Raw genomic sequence first — 9,517 nt, 5'->3', positions numbered from 1 at the left:
GGTCCATAAAAATTTTCCAGCTTGATCAGAGCTGTACTTTACAAATTAGTATCTCCAATATATAATTTATACCATGATACAATTCCATAATCCATCACCATTAAGTTGGTGCATCCATGAAACAGTAACCATAGATTTCAGTGTACCTCATGTTAAAATAATAAAACAATTTATTAATAAATAGGGAACACACTAGAGAATCCACATATTTTTCAGAGGCAATTTGAAGTTATCATTATGGATAACAAGAACTTGTGCAATTTGATCGGATTCCAAGACAAAGTCTGATTAGAGAGAATAAATTACTAACTAATCTGATCAGCCATTTAATGTTGATACCTTAGAATTCCACTATGATTCATGTGCATCAGGAAAATGTTCAGGAACTTTTATACCGAATGAATATTAAATTCAGATTTATGGGGAGTGATTCCATTACTCAACCAATCTGAGGTATCCAGAATCATTTGCATCAGAGTTACTTATGCTAATCAGATATTACCGGAGTGATTTGAGTTGATAAGGGAGAAAACACATATTCAAAACATATACCCATTATATTGATCAATCAGATTATCAAACAACTCGAGTTACACAACTCTCAGACTAATGCATATCGACAAGTCCATTTAATGTCCTTCCAGAGTATTCACTCTTTAATACTATCAGTTCTTGTCCATAAACCATCTTCCTAATCATCGATGAATAGATCTTCCAACGGTCCTTATTTCATTTCCATGTTTCAACGATATCAGGAAATATAGACGTACTTGATTCATGGTTTATGACCCGTAAAGACATTTTATCTTGTAAGTTCAACAGTGTTTCCAGACTTATCCAATCCCTTATTTAATTCTCAGTCATTGAGGTTACTCATTTCGTTTATCAGTCAAGTCTATCCCAGTTACTTCAGAGCTTTCCAGATAATCCAGACGTTTCTGAATTTCAGATACATATTGTACTTCTGTTTAATTTAATTTGGTCTTCGTGGTTGATTTGTCTAGCAAATATCCATTTCTTATTATCGAATGCATCCTATAGTTGAGTTGAGTACTTTCAAAATTATCATCAAACCATACTTAAGAAGACGCACACACATTCAAGTAACATCTATACATTTCAGGTACTGACATATACACTAGCATTGATTGTTCGACTTAATATGTGATCCATAACTTTTAATAGCAGTACCACATCCATGTTTATTTGGATTCCTTAATTAATCCAATACTTATACTAATTATAGGCCATAAGGGTATTTTGGTCATTTTATAGATCCATTGTATTACAATCATTTTCTTCTATCTGATCTTATTATTAAATTTAAACTTATCATTTCTTCAGTCCTTTCAAACAATTATGGCAAAAGAGCACCATTGATAAATCATTCTTCAGGTATTTACTTATAACTTGGATATTTTCGGGTCAAGTGCCTTCTCAAATTTTAAAAATGGAATATCATGAAATTTTCTGTACAAAGACATGATCTTAACAATTAAATTCGTACTTAATCAAGTTAAGTACAAATCCTCAAAGTACTTTCTCATTTAGGGTCAACTCAGACTATTTTACCTTTCAAGGGCATTTTAGTAATTTCTTAACCATATAATTTCGATATTAGCTCTTAACGAAAATAATTATAATTTAGAGATCCTATGATTAATTGTTTTCCCAAACATTCTTTGATCTTGAAATGATTCCCTTAACAGACTCCTATATTCTTGCTCAAATCCTCATGGTTAAAAACCGATTATCTATATTTTCCAAGCAAAACTAACATTTCTTATGCACATCAGTAGCTTCATCAGATCAAAAATCTCTTATCCAACTTCCATAGTCAAATCTTGTCTTTTTATAACATAAGGGTATTTTCATAATTTTTACCTTACCAGAGTATTCTCATAATTTCCCATCCAAGTACCTTTAACATTTGACCTTTGATGAAATAAATTATAAGATACAGATCTAGATTGATTTCTTTATTACCAAACACAGAACTTGAAATTTAATTCTAACAATTCCTCAATTTCTTATAAAAGTTCTCTAAACCATAATCAGTTACCAAATCTATATTGTATTCGGATCGAGTGTATAAATTAATTAACTTCACAATTGAGACCAACATTATCTTATTCATGCATTTATCAATATTCACATATTCCATAAAGCATAAAGAGGTAGTAAAGTATTACATCTATTTATGTGACATACTGATCGACCATAAAAATTCCATTCTAATGCCCTCAATCTTGAAATCATCTTCCAATATTTCCTCGGATCCATACCAACAGAAATTACATAAAAACGGAGCTTAATTCTGAAAAACGGATCGAATTGGATGATAAATCAGTGAAAAATAGCTTTCCGGGTTCGAATTTGGCGAAACGGACTTCGGATTCAGATTTAGGACGTCGAAAGCATAAAATATGACTTTTCGAAAATTTAGAATTTTTGGTCAAAATCAAAGGCAACCGATTTGACTGAAAATTTTGAGGCCTTCCGGTCCGAATTTCATAAAACAGACTACGGAATCGGATTTTGAACGTCGAAAAACGTCAGGATAGGTATACTCGGTAAAAGTCAAAGGTCGTTTAATGCCCGGTCAAAGCCGGTCAAAGTTTTGGTCAACTGTGGTCAACAGTTGACCATTTTACACAAATATCACCCTAATAGAAATTAATTACCAAATTAGCCACATTCTGCAAATATTTACCAATTTAACACCCGAATTTTACATAAATAACACCCAAACAGAAATTAATTACAAAATTAACACCCAGACGATAGCCACTCTCGGGGGGTGGCGCGTGCGGCACGTGAACAGTAACTCGATGTTGGAAAATTCCCGAAACAAATTCTAAAAATTATTTTAAGTGATTTTGAGGCACTTACAAAGCTCAGTTCATAATTTTGAACGAAGGAGAGCTCGATTCCAAAACGTCGAAAACTTTGACGGTCTCACCCCTTCACGCGCCGGCGACGATGGAGAAATGGAGAACACTTCTGGACTCGGAACGATGCAAGGAACATGATGGTGTGGGAGGTGTCGTAAACGGATGGTCAGATAGTCGTGAATCGACGAAAAACCAACTTAAATCGAGTTATTACCGACGATACTTCCGACTAAAATTAACGACGTACGGCGACGATTCACCATGAAAGGTTTAAAGGGTTTTGTTCCTCGTTCGAAAATGAACACGATTGTGGTTTTGATTCATCGATCGGAGGTCGGACGGCGAGTAGATCGGAGTTGAAATAAGGGTTGTTGGAGAGAGAAACTATGAAGAAATCTGGAAAATCATACGGGGAGGGGGATTTATAATTCAACTCATAATAAAAATGGGTAAACCTTGAGTTTAGTCACTAAACTTCTTGCACTTCTTAAAATTGTCTGCCAACATTGTTATTTTACAATTTAATCCTCAATTTCTTCCAAAAATACCAATTAAATTCACCACTTTATAATTTCTTAAATTTAGACCCTAAATTGGGGTGTTACAATTCTCCCATCCTTAAAAGAGTTTCGTCCTCGATATTCATTCATGTCACATTATTGCAGAAATGAAACTTCCATCAGTTCTTTCATATCTTTCATGTAGCTCTTATAGAAATACGAATCCTCCACTAATCCTTAACCAGTTGAGTATACACTTTCTTCATAGCTCTTCCTCATTCCAATAAAATAATCAAAACAGATTTATTCTTGTATAATCAATTCAGCCTTGGTTACAAGAATAGGCTCCTAAAGCTATAACATATCCTCATTTCATTTCTGGAGTTGGATCAAAATTTCTCAGATGAGTAACTCTCACATGGCTCGTGAGGTACTTCACAGCGTTTAGATAGATGTTACTTGTATTACTCTTTTGTACAAGTATAGCCTTAATGGATAGAAACTTTGGTTTACTCGTTACAGATAGGGACTCAGCCCTGGATTTCCGACTCAGAGAGGTACGATTGTAGTCTAGGGGCATGTATTGATCAGACATATTTTGACATTCGACCGGCCGGTCTATCTTGAAAATTTTTGACTCAAACTATAGTTCTGATACCACTAAATGTAACCCCCTCAGACCGATGCGGGTAGCCTGATCCGATCTGGAGTGTCATATTAGGGTCACCGGAGCGACCCACCGTAAAAATAGCGAAAATTTTAAAACTTTTCTTAAAACATATCAAATCATAAAATGATTTATTATTATTCAGAAATAAAATAGGTTTTTTTTCAAACTCAGATATAAAACAAAATACAATTACATGCCCCCTAATCACATGTACCATACTCTGCAAGCAGGAAGAACTCCCTTACTGATGTTGATAGCTATACTCGTACAATTCTTTTAACCTGCAATGGTGAGTAATAGAGTGGGCTTCGGAAAGCTCAGTAATACAGAACTACCAGATGATGCTACATGACATGCAGATAAATGGGAAGCCATAATTTCCTTATTGAATTAGACGTATACCTGTTACGGAATAATCTAGGGTTCCATCAGTAGTTCATCAAGTTGAAGCCAAGAAGATCACAGTTCATAGGAAGCATTCAAAGTGTGACATTTTCAGGAGATCTAATAGGATGTCTAGTGTGTTCCAACAATACAATAAAATCATAATAGGTACACTAATCAAATGATAGTTCTGTAAATCTCATAAATCATACTGTAGTGGAGCTTTTTAAACTCGTAGTTTAAAACCATCGTATAAAGAGTTAACCTAAGGGAACATCTTAGTGCCTGAGAGCCTACCCAAGAAAGTTTTGGGGCCATGAGGCCTACCTAAGAACACATCTTAGGGTCGTAGGGCCTACCCGAGAATGATCTCAGGGCCGCAGACCTAAGAGTCATATTAGGTCCATAAAGATTTTCCATCTTGATCAGAGCTGTACTTTACAAATCAGTATCTCCAAGATACAATTTATACCATAATACAATTCCATAATCCATCACCATTAAGTTGGTGCATCCATGAAACAGTAACCATAGATTTCAGTGTACCTCATGTTAAAACAATAAAATAATTTATTAATAAATAGGGAACACACTAGAGAATCCACATATTTTTCAGAGGCATTTTGAAGTTATCATTATGGATAACAAGAACTTGTGCAATTTGATCGGATTCCAAGAACAAAGTCTGATTGGAGAGAATAAATTACTAACTGATCTGATCAGCCATTTAATGTTGATACCTTAGAATTCCACTATGATTCATGTGCATCAGGAAAATGTTCAGGAACCTTTATGCCGAATGAATTCTAAATTCAGATTTATGGAGAGTGATTCCATTACACAACCAATTTGAGGTATCCAAAATCATTTTCATCTGAGTTACTTGTGCTAATCAGATATTACCGGAGTGATTTGAGCTGATAAGGGAGAAAACATGTATTCAAAACATATACCCATTATATTGATCAATCAGATTATCAAACAACTCGAGTTACACAACTCTCAGACTAATGCATATGGACAATTCCATTCAATGTCCTTCCAGAGTATTCACTCTTTAATACTAACAGTTCTTGTCGATAAATATAATGGACTCCTATATTCTTGCTCAAATCCTCATAGTTAAAAACAGATTATCTATATTTTCCAAGCAAAACTAACATTTCTTATGCACATCAGTAGTTTCATCAGATCAAAAATCTCTTATCCAACTTCTAGAGTCAAATCTTGTCTTTTTATAACATAAGGGTATTTTCATAATTTTTACCTTACCGGAGTATTCTCATAATTTCCCATCCAAGTACCTTTAACATTTGACCTTTGATGAAATAAATTTTAAGATATATATCTAGATTGATTTCTTTATTACTAAACACAGAACTTAAAATTTAATTCTAACAATTCCTCAATTTCTTATAAAAGTCTTCTAAACCATAATCAGTTACCAAATCTATATTGTATTCGGATCGAGTGTAGAAATTAATTAACTATACAATTGAGACCAACATTATCTTATTCATGCATTTACCAATATTCACATGTTTCATAAAGCATAAAGAGGTAGTAAAGTATTACCTCGATTTCAGTGACATACTGATCGACCATAAAAATTCAATTTGAATGCCCTCGATCTTGAAATCATCTTCCAATATTTCCTCGGATCCATACCAACAAAAATTACATAAAAAACGGAGATTAATTCTGAAAAACAGAGCTTAATTCTGAAAAACGGAGCTTAATTCTGAAAAAGGGATCGAATCGGATGATAAATCAATGAAAAATAGCTTATCGGGTTCGAATTTAGCAAAACGGACTTCGGATTTAGGACGTCGAAAGCATAAAATATGACTTTTCAAAAATTTAGAATTTTTGGTCAATATCAAAGTCAACGGGTTTGACTGACAATTTTGAGGCCTTTGGGTCTGAATTTCGAAAAACAGACTGCGGAATCGGATTTGAAACGTCGAAAAACGTCAGGATAGGTATACTTGGTCAAAGTCAAAGGTCGTTTAATGCCCGGTCAAAGTTTTGGTCAACTGTGGTCAACGCCGGTCAACAGTCGACCATTTTACACAAATATCACCCTAACAGAAATTAATTACCAAATTAGCCACATTCTGTAAATATTTACCAATCTAACACCCGAATTTTACATAAATAACACCCAAACATAAATTAATTACAAAATTAACACCCAGACGATACCCACTCTCGGGGGGTGGCACGTGAACAGTAACTCGGTGTCGAAAAATTTCCGAAAAAATTTCTAAAAATTATTTTAAGCAATTTTGAGGCACTTACAAAGCTCGGTTCACAATTTTGATCGACGGACAGCTCGATTCCGAAACGTCGAAAACTTTGACAGTCTCACCCCTCCACGCGATGGCGACGACGGAGAAACGGAGAACACTGCTGGACTCGGAACGATGCAAGGAAAACGTTGGTGTGGGAGGTGTCGTAAACGAATGGTCGGATCGTCGTGAATCGATGAAAAACCAACTTAAATCGAGTTATTATCGATCATACTTCTGACTAAAATTAACGACATACGGCGACGATTCACGATGAAAGGTTTGAGGGGTTTTGTTCCTCGTTTGACAACGAACACGATGGTGGTTTTAGTTCGTCGATCGGAGGTCGGACGACGAGTAGATCGGAGTTGAAAGAAGGGTTGTTGGAGAGGAAAAACTGTAAAGAAATCTAGAAAATCATACGGGGAGGGTGGATTTATAATTCAACTCCTAATAAAAATGGGTAAACCATGAGTTTAGTCACTGAACTTCCTGTACTTCTTAAAATGGTCTACCAACTTTGTTATTTTACAATTTAATCCTCAATTGCTTCCAAAAATACCAATTAAATTCACCACTTTATAATTTCTTAAATTTATCCCCTAAATTGGGGTGTTACAGCTTTAGTGTTAGCCATCGACTATCGATATTCATTATTTTTTTTCTTTTTCCTTTTTTACTATGTTCTATCTTTTTTTTCTTATTTTTAATAACTTTACCTTTATGGCACATTTCCCCTACTTTTATAATATGTTTATTCTATTTTTTGACATGTTTTCGGTCATTTGATCATTATTTTAATTTATCCTTTTTCTCAAGGTTGTATTTGATTTCGTCGCGACTGATCAAGATGACACTTATTTGTTATCATGATGATCTTTCCTGATTTGGATCCTATGATTGGATTTGGATACATGATTTACGTTCGTGGATGGTTTTATCAAGTTGCTCAATTCTGATTTACGATTTATTGATGATATTTCAAAAGTTTGATCCCTTTTTGTGGTTTGTTTACTGATGTGGTCAAATCTATTTGTATATACCTTTTGTTCAGTTTTATTTGGTTAAGTTTTTAATCTTTTCCTTGTATGGTCCTAGTGTGATCTTAAGTGTCTAGTTTTTGTGCTAATGATCATAGAAAAATGTTCTTATTATATGTTTTAGTTTATAGTTGTGGTTGTAAACTTTCATTGTAATTTGTATGTTTTCTCATTTATAATAAATTAAAGGACTTATATTTTGCAAAAAAACTAATTTATTATTTTCTAAAATATAAAAAAAAATAATAAACACTTGTGGTATCAACTGTAAGATAAAGGGCCAGTTTGGTATAACTTTTGAAAAATGACTTTTAAAAGTGTTGTAGAAATACACCTGGCAAACTAGACCAAACTTGATTATACGATCCGATTTACTCGATATTAACCCGAACATGATGATCAATTTGATCTGAAACTCGAACCATACCCGACCCGCATCATACTTGATCCAAAATTTAGCTGACCCAATATGGACCCTTATCCAATTTGACCCGAACCGAAATTAACCTAAACCAAAAGTAACCCGAACCAAATTTAACTAGAACCGAAAACAACCCAAACTTAATTTAACTCGATCCGAAAGTAACCTAAACCAAAACTAATCCAAACAATAAGATTGAAAATATTGACAAATAAAGTTACTTATGTTAGTTATTTATAATAAAAATATTAGATTTATAATAAAAAAGAATAGGAAACAACTAAAACAAAGGAAATGATACATCAATATTAGATTTATAATAAAAATAATAGAAAATTTACTTATGTTACAACTAAAGCCTAACAAAAAAACATTTATGTATTAGTTTTTTAAAATTTAATAAAACATTAAATATTTGATTGAAACTTTTAATTGAAAATAAATTTTCTAATGAAAAATTATTTCTTTATCAAATAGTTCTCATTATAAACTTTTCGTACAAGATCAATATAAAATTTTGGTAACAAGCTCTAACACGCGTTATAAAATCATTTTTTGTGTTAAATTATCATTTCTAAATGATAGTTTAATGCAAAATATTGAACGATCGAGAATTATAATTAACCCTAAATGATAACATTAACAAACAAGAAGACATATTTTTTATAAGAATATATCAATAATTTTATATATACTTGATTTAGACTCACAATCCATTCAACTTGAATTGACATGATCCAAAAGTTGACCTAAATAATAAATTAATCGAACTGAAAATCAACTGACTTGGAATCTATCCGATCTGATATTAACCAAACTCAAAAACCAACCGATCTGATATTGATCTGAACTGAAAAATAAATGATCATATAATCATTCAACCTGAAAATTGGCCTGACCCAATACCTGACACGATTTACCAAACACACGAACTAAATCCAAATCGGATCCGATCTAATTTGAATAAAATTAAACTGAATATAATCTAGACCTGGAATTACCCGATCCGAATGACCTGTTTGCCACCTCTATGTAGAAATGGACTTTTAAAAGTGTTGTATAAAAGTGTAATTAAAATTTAACTGTTTAGGATTTCTGTTAAAAAGTGAGTTTGAAAAGATAAAATATCAATTATAGACATTATGTTGTAAATTAAAAATATAGCATTTAAATTATATTCACACTTATATATGAATCAAATCAATTTAAACTATAATGAATTTAAAAAAATATTATTATATATGAATTACATCAATTTAAACTCTAATAAGAATATAAAAAATACAAATAAAAAATAATTATAATCAAGAGATTTAT

This window comes from Hibiscus syriacus, unplaced genomic scaffold, assembly GCF_006381635.1.
Source record: "Hibiscus syriacus cultivar Baekdansim isolate YM2019G1 unplaced genomic scaffold, ASM638163v2 tig00117016_pilon, whole genome shotgun sequence".
Taxonomy (NCBI): Eukaryota; Viridiplantae; Streptophyta; class Magnoliopsida; order Malvales; family Malvaceae; genus Hibiscus; species Hibiscus syriacus.
Note: the sequence above shows the minus strand (reverse complement) of the source record.